Source organism: Mytilus trossulus, chromosome 14, assembly GCF_036588685.1.
Source record: "Mytilus trossulus isolate FHL-02 chromosome 14, PNRI_Mtr1.1.1.hap1, whole genome shotgun sequence".
In the NCBI taxonomy this organism is placed as follows: domain Eukaryota; kingdom Metazoa; phylum Mollusca; class Bivalvia; order Mytilida; family Mytilidae; genus Mytilus; species Mytilus trossulus.
This window is the reverse complement of record NC_086386.1, coordinates 64,031,746-64,047,866: the sequence shown is the minus strand read 5'-3', so window position 1 is coordinate 64,047,866 and position 16,121 is coordinate 64,031,746.

The window sequence follows — 16,121 nt, the reverse complement described above, 5'->3', positions numbered from 1 at the left end:
TTTATTCTAGAGACATTAAATGGTAGATGATTATGAAAGGAAAAAATTGCAGCAGGGGGTTGACTTTGGAATATTCAAAATGGCCGCCGTTACCATGGAAACAGCAAAAATATGAAAAATTTCAAAATGCTTTAAATTTAATGAAATTTATAACAAATGTTGCCTAGCTTATGTAGACTTGACTTTTGAGTTTGGAATTTTCAAAATGGCCGCCGTTACCATGGAAACACAAAAAATCTCAAAAATCTCAAAATACTCCAAACTTAATATAACTTTACAAAAATTACAATTTGCATGTGTAGATGTATTTTTTGACTTTAGGAATTTTCAAAATGGCTGCCGCTCACCTGGCAATGGGGGAAGGGTGCCATCCGTTATTGCTAGCAATTACAAATCTAGTTTTTTTTTACTTTTGTTATTGAACGGTTCATCATAGTAAAAAAATCCGATAAAACCGTTGAATGTAAATGATAAGAACCTCAGAAGTCTTATATATTATCCTTTAATATAAGACCGGAGGTTCGATTGTCATTTACATTCAACATTTTTTATTGAATTTTTGTTTACTTTCAATGTTGAACGGTTCAACATTGGTAGTTAAAAAAAATCCGATAAAAATTAATGGTTCAACATTGATAGTAAAAAAAAAATCCGATAAACATGTTGAATGTAAATGATCTGAAACTCTGCAACCTTACATTATTGGACTATCGTTTATTAGTTCTTTATCCTAACTAAAAAAATTTTGTGGTGTATATTACAAAAAAAAGGGGGTCTTTTTAAAACACTAAAATACCTTAACAATCCTACAATATCTGTTTACAGAATGAGAGAGATATTTCGTATTCTAAAACTATTTTTTCTCACATGTTTGTTAGATATGTTGAAAATAGAGAAAAATGTTTAGTACGTATACCCTTTCCCTCTTTTTCATTTCATTGGTTCAAGAAAAAGCTCTGAAGAATATGCAATAACCTAACATTGATAATTTAGCTAACAATAAATTCAGTACATTTTTCTTACAAGTGAAGACCAATGAAAACATTTGATATGATTTGAAAACATGGCCAATTAAGTAGGATCTTGTGGTTTCGTAGACATAAATTATAATTCAACATTTTCGATTTATATTTTTCTTTATTTCATATTTATCATAGTATATTTAAAAACATGTTTATATGTTGTGATGCATCTGATGTATAAATCCAGTGGAAGATCCGGGTAAGAGCTCTTAGTTCCGATCCGTTTGAACGGGGAACATGTGGTTGCAACCCCCTCTTTAATTGCCAGTTCGTTTTTTTGTTGGCAGTGTCGAAAAGGGAGAAAGACAGCAGTTTTATCAAGAAGTTATGTCAAAGTTCTGCTATACATTTGACAGTCAGAAATAATTATGAAGTACATATGTCGACCAGAGGCATGGAACTGAGAGGAGAGGGTACCAGATGCTTATCTGAGATTCCAATTTGAACTAAAGAAAGCAATATATAAAAATATGTTGGAGAAATACTCTATATGAATAAAGTTATGCCTCAAAAGAAACTTCTTTTTTTATATACAGAATTTGTCAAACGTATCCATATCAGAAGAGATGTGAATGCATCCTTCATAGCCTTGTAATACTGATGGTAATAATTTATATAATTTATGAGATGATATAGCAGTGCCATTGGTTTCCTCTTTCTCCTTCTTCAAATAACTTGATCATCTGAACTTTTTTTTATATTTAAATTGGAGCCCTGTTCAAGAACAGAGTAAAGAGCATATGCTTAATTTTCGTTATTTTTTAGAATCATCTTTTTTTTTTTTAATGAAACAGGCTATACATTCTACATAAAATATGCCAGTCAACCGTAAATGTTAACACCCCAAAAAGGTCTTTAGTATATTCATTTTTCAACTTACAGAATATGTCAAAGTTTTAAGCATCCCAAACATTACCAGGTGACTTGAGATTTTGATTTGTCAATATCAACCAAACTCGATATTTTCCATAACATCATAATAGTTCGGTTTTATTATTAAAAAAACAAAGGACTAACTCTTGTACAAAACTGTAACAGATTATCAAAGACTGTCTAGTAACTACAATTTTAACCTTAGCCCCTGCTTTTTAAGCACCGTCTTAGCAACGGCTTGGTTGATTGTAAGTGTTTGGTGCAGAGACTGAAGACTTGAGACAATAACAAGGAGGTAAGTATGTATAAGAACAACGTTTTCAAGAATATAGGCGGATTCGAGCGGGGGGAGAGGGGTTTAGTCGGAAACATTTGTTTGATTAAACATAGGGAATCACTGAAGCATGACTAGAGCGAGCTCTCCTAAGCTCAGTCAGCGCTCCCCCCCCCCCCCCCCCCAATGGAAAATTCTGAATAGGCGGATTCGAGGGGGGCTTTAGTCGGAAACATTTGTTTGATTAAACATAGGGAATCACTGAAGCATGACTGGAGCGAGCTCTCCTAAGCTGAATTCTTATCTTCTAAAACATTATAGTGTTAAGTTTTGAAAGAAGAAAAAAATATTTGATAGATGGAGGCGGACAATAAATGTTCGCGCTCAGACAAGAAAACCATACCCCCTTTGAAGTTAAATGATAAACTTACTTTCTTGTTGATGGATTGTTTCCTGGCTTGCTTTGGTAGAGTATTGTTGCATGTTTCACACTCGAGTAACATATATACGCATGTGTAGTTCATGAAATATGAAGACACCGGTGTACTACTATAGTACTTGACTTGTAATAGTGAGCATGTATGAGTCAAATAGAGTGAGCTACCATATACGGTAAAAATTAATATAAGGGATCTTTGATATCCTTGAACCTGTTTCTGAGTTGTGAAGAACTAACAAAAGAACTAACAGTGGGACGGTAATTCAAGTGAAATACTATAATACAATCGAGTCTTTATGTGATAAACTATAATAAAATTGAGTCTTATGTAAAACTTTTAAATAAGTAAAGACTCTTAATGTCTTGCAAATTTTCGACTGAAGGTAAATATTAAGAAAAGAAAAAGATATAAAAAGTAAATTACAAATCGTATAAATCGTATGAATAATATTGGCGAACAAAAAAAGTATCACATTATGTCGTCTGACAATTGTAAGATGCTATAAGATAGGCTAAAAAAAAATCCATTCGCGGGCAACTACCGACTTATTATACTGTATGATCGAACACAAACATAGCCAAAATATGACCCTCAAGAAATAAGACGAAAACTAAATAACAAGAAATTGCAAGATCAATGAAAAAAAAAAATTCCAAACAACAATGTACGATATTCCCCTGCTTTCATTTCCTATCATGATCTTCTTGATAGAGGGTTACTGCTCACAAGGAAGCTATTAAACCAAGAGTTCCAAATGGTGAGGTTGAAATCATCCCTTCGTAAATTTTACGGACGCCATCACGAGTTGGTTGACCGTTATGGAATAACCGTTTCACAAATGATATCGGATATGTAACTACAATCCCCTTCCCTTTCATGAATTTGACCTACCGAACTAGACTATTTACCGGATTTGTAATCACATAAGCAACACGACGGGTGCTGCATGTGGAGTAGTATCTGCCTACCCTTCCGGAGCACCTGAGATCACCCCTAGTTTTTGGTGGGGTTCGTGTTGCTTATTCTTTAGTTTTCTATGTTGTGTCATGTGTACTATTGTTTTTCTGCTTGTCTTTTTCATATTTAGCCATGGCGTTGTCAGTTTGTTTTAGATTTACGAGTTTGACTGTCCCTTTGGTATCTTTCGTCCCTCTTTTCCTTGGTTAACACAAACAAAAGGAATACAACGATATAAATCTATGCTACCCCAAAAACTGAACTTCACAATGGTCAATTAATCCGGGTTACTGTATAACTAAGGTGTAACAAAATGTGTAACAAAACTTTTTAAAATAATACAGAAATTATGACTGTCCGTGTTATTGTAATTTTTTCAGATAAAAACATGTCTAGCATGCAAATATTATTTTAAAAAATTTAGTTTTAATCACTTCAAAGTCATGTGATGTTACATATATAGGACGGGTGTATTCGATGCGTAAATTAATTAACAAAACCCCGTCATATGACATCCAACTTTGAAGTTTGAAATTTAGGTGTGCTACTTTGGGAATGGTCTTAAACGATTGACAATTCATTTCTCAATTTTTGTAATTTTTTCCAGATTTTTTCTATGTCCAGCCAAAAAAGTAGCAGTTTATAAGAAGACCCCCTAAATGACGTAACAGCTTGGCTTATGGTCGTTTTAAAAACGATTGTTTGCAAGTTGCATTGTGAACAATTGTACAATATGAAAATTAAACAACGTGAATGCAAATATTTTCAATGACTTTAGGGAAAGTTACTTTTGTGACATCTTGACAACCGTATACAAAGTTCATTACACTTTTCTACCTTCTAAACACAAGAGGTCGAATTCTTTTGATCTATTTAAACCGCATATCGGACTGCATTGTACCTATCTGTTTTAATATCATTAACTCCGATTATTCCGGTCAAACCCTATAACTGTTATACAAAAAAAAACATGACAGACGCCACTCGGAACAAATGTCAAACCGACCATACTGTAACATATCAAAGGAAAGCTATACAAAATAAAATTAAACGATAAATAAAAGATATTATCACATATTTGTTATGAATACCGTAGGTTTTGCATATGCAATAACCTCCAAATTGCCCGGGGCAAAAAAGACATATCCATAGTGTGCCCTGTTCCAAATGACTTGACGTCATTGCATCCTCAAAAACACGTTTGTGATTATTTGCTTAAGATTTTACCTTTTATGTATCATAAAATTGTTATAATTTACGTTTTTTCTCTTTTCTGCAGAACTTAAATATGTGATAAAAAGATTATAACATGTCTTTTCCATATTGGCCCGGGTATCATCCCTCGACCAATATCGGCCCTCGGCTAAAGCCTCGATGCCGATATGGGAGTCTCGGGATGATACCAGGGCCAATATGGAAAAAGGCATGTTATAATCTATACATAACATACTGTAAACTGTTAGTCTTCTAAAACATAACTATTAAATTCTTAACAGTTTTGATATTACGATATTATAGATTTGGAATTACTGAGTAAAAATTAAAGAGGACCTTCTATACATTATTTATATCTTGTTTTGTAAAAATCCGCTAACCAGTCTTTTATTCAATTATATAAAAGGAAGTTAGTATAGTATACAGAGAAGTGTTGTACGACCGACAATAGCTATGACAATAGAAATGGTATAAACAATTTCTAAACATTTTATAACTAAACACAACATTTATTGTATGGCCTGATTCTGATCAGGTAGGGCATACATGTCTAAAAATCAAATAGAACATTTTATAGACTTTTTATCAACTGTATGGATCTAAATAAAGGCAACAGTAGTATACCGCTGTTCAAAACTCATAAATCCATGGACAAAAAACAAAATCGGGGTAACAAACTAAAACCGAGGGAAACGCATTAAATATAAGAGGAGAACAACGACACAACAACGAAACGCAACACACACAGAAACGGACCAAGCAACAGACAAAACACCACGAGAATAACAAATATAACATCAAAACCAAATACATGAATTTGGGATAGACAAGTACCGTGCCACGTCTTATCTTAATACCTCAAAAATAAGAGAAAACACAAACGACTCAACGTTAAATGCAACACACACAGAAACGAACAATATTATAACAATGGCCATCTTCCTGACTTGGTACAGGACACTTTTAAAGGGGAATAAAAGTGGTGGGTTGAACCTGGTTTTATGGCATGCCAAACCTCGCACTTTAATGGCAAAGTTAAATATAACATTGAAATGACAACATAATATTACAGGACTACAATACAAATAAAAAAGAGAACATATTAGACAAAGAAAAGCATGATTAATAGATAACAAAAAGCATCAGGTTTAAAATTCAATACGCCAAAAACGCGTCGTGTCCACACAAGACTCACCAGTGACGCCCAGATATAAAAGATCGAAAGTGAAAAAAGTACAAAGTTGAACAGCACTGAAGATCAAAAGTTGAAAAGGTTTTGCCAAATACGGCATTGTTTGTATGCCCGGGATAAGAACATTCTTATTATATAGAACAATTCATGCTATTGCAAACAGTAAATTTTATCAAATGAATATGAAAGAGATATACATAACGAAACTGAAGTATTAACTAATTACAGAAAACTAAACCCGAATACATAACGCCCAGATATACAAGATCGAAAGTGAAAAAAGTACAAAGTTGTACAGCACTGAAGATCAAAAGTTGAAAAGGTTTTGCCAAATACGGCATTGTTTTTATGCCCGGGATATTAGAACACTATTATATAGAACGATTCATGCTATTGCAAACAGTAAATTTTAACAAATGAATGTGAAAGATATATTCATAATGAAACTGAAGTATTAACTTATTACAGAATACTAAACCCGAATACATGATGTCAAGTTCAATACAGCATAGACACACTAGAATCAGTCCAGGCGTCAACGCAATTAAAAAAATTACGTCACATACGATTGCGAAAAGGCAAACGTTATGTCACATTTGAATTTATGAAATTTAGAAACAGCATGACGTCACATATGAAAAACTATAATTTAAAAGTGAGCTACAATTAGGATTGTTTTAAAATTATATTAGAACTAAATACTGATAATTCATTAAAACAAAATGCATATTGCAATACTTATTAATAGCAATTAACTGTAATATATATATGTCCAGTTTGTTATGAATCCAACTTCAAACGTAATTAATCGTACAAAATTAAATATAATTAATAAAGGCGGTGATTAATTTTTCTATCCATAACACCTAAATATAATAAAAAGACGTCAACACATTTGACAAAATGAGAAGATGAGAATTACAAATATAACATTAAACATATAAACTAAATACATGAATTTGGGATAAACAAGTACAGACACACGTCTTATAGTAATACGAATTCACATTCAGCAAAACAGTCACAACCGGGAATAAGTCACGTTTGGTAATTAAAGATAAGACGACATAATGACAAACCACAATCTACCATGTGGTAAAAATGTCCTTAGCTAGTTTGGTTAAAGAGACATCATATGGATCCACCAATTCGTGATGGTGTCCATAAAATTTACGGAGTGTCAATTTTAATCTGTCCTCCTCATAACTTTGTTGGAGCAGTTTCTGTGTAAGGAGCACACTCCTGTATATGAAGTCCGTATAGTGTAAACAAGCACGTGAATAACGTATCAATTGTGATATGTAAACACCATACGAAGGGGCAGAGGGTATGTTACTGCTAAGAAATGGGAAATTGATAATTGGGAAGTTTAAATCGTCCCGTTTATCATAGATTTTCGTGTGAAGTCGTCCATCTACGTCAATATTTAGGAAAAGATCAAGGTATGAAGCAGTCCTTCTAGTATCAGTAGTATCCTTAATTTCAATTTCACTAGGATATATGAGATGTAAGTATTGGCTGAAGTATGGGTTGTTCAATGATAAAACATCATCAATATATCGGAAATGACCTTTGAGTTTTTCTTTAGATGCGACACATACCATTGGTTTCTTATATATTTGTCAACGTCAATCTACAATTTTACTATTGCAATTTTGATGACGAGTGATGTGATATTAAAATAATATAAAACGCTTCTCTCATCGGGATTTAGAAATGGTATAGCGTTTAATTTTTGCAATTTATATCAAACACATTGACATTAAAAATATATAGTTTGTCATAAGTGACAAATACGGAACGTTTCATCGACAATTAATTTGACAGAAAACTAATCTTGTATTGTTATCCTAAGCCTTCACGACTCCAGTTTAATAAAAGTTTCATCATTCGATATAATATTAGTAATCTGGTCAATGACTGTTATTATACAAGATCAGGGCATGGCAAACATAAAAAACTTGGTGATTATTGATATTCGAAACAAGTTTTCCTTCGTGTAATCTGTTTAAGACACCGTGATTAAATTTGGTAGAATAGAATCAATTTGATTTATATTTACCAGGAAAGCATCATGGTTAGTTCCGACAGATTTAATAGCATTGCGGATGTGTTTTCCTCGATTTCTATAAGAACGTCATTGAATAGTCTTATTCTTATACATTTCATTTCTTAGCTATTCAGATTTTAGTTACAGTGGTATCAATTCCTTCTATAACGACGTTGTAAATTGCCATTTATAAAGGCCGGTTATCCTATTGTGATGTTTTAAGGATCGTTTTCACTAGCTATTGTTCTCTTGAGAGAATGGCAAAACAGACTGAATTAATTTTTCTGGTAATTTCACAAAACAAACTACTTCAACTCTTGTATCTCTTTTGTTATATTATAGACGTTCCTGTAAAAACAACACAAAAAGTAAATATATATTCATCCTGAGTCGGATATACTACAAGAGGGTATGTATGAGGTTCTAAAATACAATTAAATGAACAAGACAAAAGTGGTATGAAATATGTTGCAGCAAAAAAATAAAAAAAATAAGAACAATATATTTTCTGAAATATAAAGAATATATAATAATTGAATAATTGAAAAGAAAGATAATCCCTTATCCCAACCCTTTTATCATAATGCGTATTATGAAAAAGGATTGGAAGCTTATGCTAGTCTAAATGAAAATACATACACAAATGATCATGCTGATTGTGAAACGTTTTTGTTATTAAATCACATATACTTGTGAGCCTTGATTGATCTTCTTATGAGACTGTCATATATAATAGGTAACTATATAGTTATCAAAGGTATCAGGATTAAGAGTGCGAGATGTAAGAGACTTTTTTTTTTATCGTTCATTACTCTGGCTCAGGTTTTATTTCATAATAAATAAAGTATACCATGTAAATAAAGGATAAAACAGCACACAAAATTATACTTCTTTATTGTAACTGAGCCCAATTTAAAATTCTTTACAAAAAGCAACCGCTTAAGACAAAGAATGTCACACACGATCACTTGACCAATATTTCTTCCAAGTACCTACTTGGTACATACTTATTTAGATGACAAAGTGGAGTACATGTAATTGAATGTACTTCTTGTTGGAAAACATCTAGGTTCAACCCAACACAAGGAGGTCACATTAATCATATAATAAGTGTTGGAAAACCTATTTCCCCATGGTGTTTTCCATAATTAGTTATATCTGTTATGTATATAGCAGCAAGGGTGTAATCTAAGTACCATTTCACTTTTATTATTTTAAAGTTTCGTTATGTTACGTATGAAACCCTGAAATAATAACTCTATGTCACGAAATTAATTGGCAAGAAATGAAGAAAGTATGATTATGATATACATATATATGTGTGTGTCGATTCCGAAAGTTCATAGATGTATATCGATAATGTTGCCTGTTCATTTGTTTGTCCATCTGTTCTCGCTCGTTCTTCCACACTTGTCATTAGTTGTTTTATTGACAGCCTTCCAACATCTCCTTTCTGTAAACTGCTATGAACATTGTTTCCCGTTCCATTAATTGTCTCAACTCGTCCGATAGATGAAGACTGTAGCGGATTCACCCGAGGAACAATGACATATGACAAGCAACCAGCTTAAATATTGGCAGGCACCTAAATAAAACGTGTCTAATAAAGGAGCACTTAAAGTGTCCATGAACAGAAAGATCCCACAGAGACGAAGTGTGCAAATGCGTAGTACCAAAAGTAAATAAAGTTTTTATATATTCGTTTATCGTCGGATGTTAGTTTAAAGGAATTGAAAGAGAAATGCATTTTGTCGAAAGTTCGAAGTAAAATTCTTCATTGTAAATCTGCTCTAGTTACCAGAAAGTAGGTCTATACAATTACATACTTTATTCAATATTTTGTATACTAATTAACGAAATCCATTGAAAGTTCTAAATCTAGTACAGGCTAACTTATGTTTTGACCTCCTATTTCAAATGTGGACTGGCAGAATACTTTACTTGGTAAAAGTGAGGTGGAAGATACCAAAGAAGTAGTCTAAAATCAAAAAACAAACACACAATATCATGTTAAATAACGGAAAACGACCACAAAAAGATAACAGTGTACAAATTACACATTAGGAAACTAAATACTGATTACAAAAGACGTGAATGATCAAATGTGCTCTGGAAGGATAAACTTATACTTCCCCACATGTGCCACCCGTCATGAATTATCAACTATTTGAATGAAAAGTTTCAATGTTTAAACTTGCAATTATAGTATTTCAAATGCAAAAATTTTTCTTGTAGTTTTCAATATTTTTGGATAAATTTCTTATTTCTAAAGAGAATGTTTTCTATGTTTACAATTTTCTTTGGAATGCATAAAAATATATCATTAAATTTATACAAATGCCCGAATTTCATAAAAAAAAAACATAATCAATTATCAATGTTTAGAATTTTCCCATTAAAATCCCCTCCGTGGTTGTTTTACTTATTGCTGTTTCTGAGTTAGAAAACATACAAGTTTAAGATCTGTCAAAATTACAAAAAGTAATTCGAAACACAAAGTTTTTCGCTCTTCTTTGAAACATTCATCGATGGAAGTTTGTATTCCTTTATCAAAGATTCAAAGCAATAATAAAAATAAAAATAAAAATGAAATAGAAAAGCAACACAATGCCTTTGATTATGATGATACTGATGGTAAAAAGGCTAGTTGCAAATATAACACAACAAGAAATTATTTAAGTGATTTGTTCTATTTAGACAAATGACAAATGACTTTTAACGATCTAGTTTACATTCCGCTAGATGTATTTGTTTTTGTGTCCCAAACAACTATCACGAATAAATGCAATTGATGTATTCAGGGAAGCAAGTCGGCGAAAGTGATTTAGGGTGAGAAGGTTACGTTTAATAAATCATTTTTTTGTTAAAATGAAAAGAAAAACAAAATAAACAAAATAATCAACACATTTTTTATAAAATATCTTTAGCTTTGTCTCTTTTTCTTTCAGCTGTTAGCCGAATGAACCCATGTTGTTTACTACTTTCTGAACAACACTCAGAAGCCAAATACATTCGTTAAAATGTCAGTTATATCTAGTAAAACGGGTTGACAAATTGAATCACAGCGCTGACTTGAATAATTCTTCTAAGATGTTTGTAATCGTCATTTATCGGTGAAAGAAAGTTATTTTTTGTCTGCATAATTTTTCTTTTAATTTTGTTTTAAAATAATTCACATTTTGTCATGTAGTGTCCTTTTACCCTTTCGGAGCACCTTTGAAGGCATATTTTAATGAAAAATGTATGCGATTTGTCAATTGATCAAAAGGAAAAGTAGTATAGTAAAGGAAAACAACCCGTTATAAATGTCATGATTTCAATGCTTTTTTCCTGATTATGCTTTATTGGGAACGCTCAAAACTGGACATTGGAAAGCCGAGAAACATTGGACAGCTGTGTGTCCAAAAAGAACACAAAAAATAGTCAAATTCATTAAAGTTCAAATTTGTATGAGGGTATCGAAACCCTAGTTCTTAACAATAAAATTTAAGAAAGGATTGATATAACTTATATGAATAACTCATTACTGATACCGAGCTGATGATATCCGCGGGGTCTGACAGTTCATCAGCAAAGGTATCGACCTAGTGCTGTATAAAATAAAAACATCACGTTATAAATATCATGAGTCCGATTTCTCTATATAAAAACTCAAAGCCGAATATTTGAAAACCAAAGATGAAGGAGAATCGATAAAGTTGGTAACCTTTAACTTCCTCATTGGAAGTCATACCACATCTCCATGTTTCCCACAAAGTGCAAAATATGAAAGAATGTTTTGTCAGTTGCTTTAGTTAAATATATTCCGATCAATTCTACAAAAAAACTAGACTTTACATAATTTAACTATATAAGAAAATCTTTACACACGAATGTCAAAGGCAATCAAATCCAGAGAAACATTATGAATACCAATGACTTAACTTGTCTTCCTTGTCTGCTTTTGATACTTCTTTCATTTGGATGATAATTGAAATATTTATCCTAGAAAGATCCTATAGATCATAAAAGAAATATTACCTCATGTCAAGTACTTGCATGAACAAAACGATGGGTGGTACATGTAAATCCTCCATAAATTCTTGCGATCCCTCCATTTTGTGGGGTTCAAATTAAATATTTTTTAGATTTATATCTTGTGTGTTGTGTAATGCTCTTTGTCTTTTCCCCATTGTGTCGTCTGTTTATGTCAATATCAAGGAAAACTAAAGATGTTCTAGTTATGGTCCCATTTTTATTTGCCAGTTCACTGCGGCTTTTATAATTCAGTCACTCCTTGACGTGTCGGCTCTTGGACGATCGGATGTTATCAATATATATCTAAAAAAATAACTAAGAAACATGTAGCATGCTGTTTCTTATAGCTTTAAGAAGTCTGTTGAAGCCTGCTTAAAACATACGCACTATTTGTCCGGGGCCTCAGCGGTCCCAGTCGTTCATTTACTACCATCACTATAGAATGTGAATTTGAACCTGGACGGGGAAGGTGAGCGCGACTCTTATCTTCAAACAATGATTCAATCAATCCATCACAATTTGCCGGCATGGGTTAAATAAGTCTAAAGACGGGGGAGAGATACTCATCGTCGTCTTTACTATGATAATACCAACAATATCGCGTATGAAACCAAGGGAAAAGATAAAGCATGACCAACCAACCAATATTTCACGAAGATGATACCTGGAAATTAATTTGTTTTGAATTCAAAATTGTTGGTGATAAAGATCGCATGTACATGGTTTTCCCTCTTGAAGTTAAATTTCGATGATGCAACGGGTTGGGTAGCTACATAGCATGACAGGCACGGTTTTATCATTGGAGTCAGTAGATATTGTTAACTTGACAGATTCTGTTGGGATCACATTTCTTATATTGATACCGAATTATACCTTTCCAACACTCATGTACTTTTTCAGATCTGAATAGCTCATGGTAAGCTTTATTCTGTAATAAGTAGCATCTTTATAACTGAGGAAAATATATATGTTTGACCACATTAAATATGGTATTTAGCTTTGACAGAATTAACAGTGTATTGCCTTATTCTTTTTGAACAGATCTAGAGGGAAAAAACACATATAGCCTCCATGAGAACTCCAAGTAGTGAATACTTCCGGTTACCTACAGCTGCTACTATGTCAAACAGCGATGTTACCTAATTTTCTTTACATTCGCTTATATACTTACATTCTCTTGACTACGTGTATTATAGCATGTGATTGTCATTTTACTATGTAAAGTTGTCAGTAAAGAAATAGCCACAAGTACTATAAAGAGACAGATTTGTGCTCACAAGGAAATCAAAATTAATAAAGCACTTTGAAATACTGAAAGCACAAATTAAATCAATTTATGATACTAATATACGACGCACTATGGATGTTGAAATCATGTTGTATGGTATTTTTAGTTATCTCATTGGAAGTCATGCCACATTTCCTTATTCTGCATTATAAAGGAATATATTTTGTAGCTGCTTTGGTTATTTGATGAAAAAATATTCCGATCAATTCAACGAAATACTATAATTTACATAATTCAATTTTATAAGAAATCTTAACACACAACTGTCAAAAGCAATCAGACCCAGAAAGAATTATGAATACAAATGACTTGGCTTATCTTTCTAATCAGCTTTTGATATTTCTTTCATTCAGATGATAATTATAATATAAGTCCTTGTAGGATCCTTGAATTATAAATCAGAATAGCGGTTTTTGAACTGTTGATTTTACTCTTCAGCAAAAGACAAGATGAACACGTCATGCGAAGAAACGAAAAACGACAAAAAGTATAAAAAACGTCTAAAAACCCACATCATAGACAGGTTAGATTTAGCGACACGAATCCCATAAAAAACAGGGCGATTACACGTTATCGAAAAGAGTAGGGATTTCCTGCTTTACATACACCATGCGTCGAGTTGTTCATGTAAATATAAATCGGAGAACAGGATTGTTGTAATGACAATTTAAACATTTTTATCGTCATATTTGAAACAACATTCTATAACGCTCAGCCAACTCGCCAAAGAGTTTGTAAATGGTGATGACGTCAACTACACCATCTGCATCATCTTTCATATTAATATCAATGTCAAAAAATTAAACAGACATAAAACACGTTAAGCCATTTGTTTTCTTCTTTCTTTTTATTTTACATACTTATTGAAAACTTTTACATTTGTTATTTTGATACAGAAAGTATTGGTTACTTATTCATGCCTCGTTAAATATAAGATTGTATATTTATTAAGAAGCTAGTTAGTGATTGTTGGTATGTTAAATCATAAAATATAAACAATATATTATAGCCAAAAGTTACCATACTTTGATTGGAAGGCACCTCATAATACAAGTTTATGAAAAGATTACCGTACATTGTTCTTTGAATATCGACAAATGATATGTTTGCAAAACACAACACTAAGTCCTTAGAATAACGATGTTCAATTCATAGAAAATTGTAAAGTAAAAATTGTTATACAGTCCACTCGAATAAATTTGATGAATATCTCATTTTTTTTTTATTTTTTTTTTTTATTTGTTGATTATTTTTTTTATGTAGTTGCTCAATCTTGTGTATAACTCATATATGAATAGTTAGCAAAGGTACTAGAATTATAATTTAATACGCATACGTGCGTTTCGTCAACACAACACTCACCAATGACGCTCATATCAAAATAGGTATAAAGCCAAACAAGTAAAAAGTTGAAAAGTAATGAGGACCCAAAATCCAAAAAGTAGCGCCAAATACGGCTTAGGTAATATATGCCTGGGATAAGAACATCCTTCGTTTTCGAAAAGCTTTAGCAAACAGAAAATTTATAACAAAAAAACATTTATAAAATCAGAGAGTGAAAGATAACATGACATTCAAACTGCCGACCGAAGTACACCGCTTTTTGATCAGTTTGGAGATGAGGAAAGTAACAGTATGGTTTCTCTTTATCAATGAATTTATGACCATATATTTGACAACGAGTAGCTAATGACTTGCAGATACCTAGCCTTGTTTTACATGTGTTACAAACACTTGAAATATCATTAGGGAAAGAATGTATAATGAAGGTCAAAATATAAAGTGTGTTTACGTTTACAATTTTTAATGTATCCATATCTTTACATGTAACTTCATTTCAATTGATCATGTTGATTTGTAATCATGACAATATACTCTTATTCAATACTTCTTTCATAATTGTGTATAATGCTTCATTGAAGAAAGACAAATGTGGACACTTTTGCTCAAGAAGTGGACACATCCATCATGCTTTTTGAATGTTTCATTGGCTTATAGACCATAGTTTACATGTGTTGTACTAGGGCAAATAAATATAATAAAAATGAAAAAAATACTTCAACTTATACAAATAATTGCACTCTGAAGATAAATATATACAAAATAATATATCACAATTAAATATCATCGTCAGATTCCTCATTTTCACATACTCACTTTTCAAAAGTATGCTATCGTCTTCAACATTGCTTTCCTGAATATTATCACAGATATTAAAAGGTTGAATGTCACCCGTAAGAAATTTGCAATAAAATTTCCATAAATTTCTCAGAGATGAATATGTTTTAGGTTTTAGAACCCTTTCAGGTGCACGATTACGTGTTTCTCAGATGACACTGGACAATCAACGTGTTCATCTAATCCAAAAACCCTAAGCCCGTTCGGATTTCATAAGTTTTTTCTCCATATTGAACCCTTTTGTCAACATATAACAGCAGTGTATTGTGAAAACTTTCAATATAATGCGTATTTAAACAATGTATATATTTTCTTGGCTTTTTGTTCATATACAAGAACTTTATAGCCTTTTTAAAAAATCCAGCTACAATGTCATCTCTTGTTATATCATAGTTCGGGATAATGTACAATAAGGTTCAGTTTTACAACGTGAAGTTGGATGGAACCACTGATGGTTGTTTTGGTAATGCTTTACAATATTGTCAAGTGATGCAGTGAGAATGATGTAACAAAAACAAATCGTTATGTGTGAATATTCAGTGCATATGTATTTTGATAATCAATTTTTTTCCCTCTAAAACTAAGGTCATTGTCTTTTCTCAGTGAACTATTATC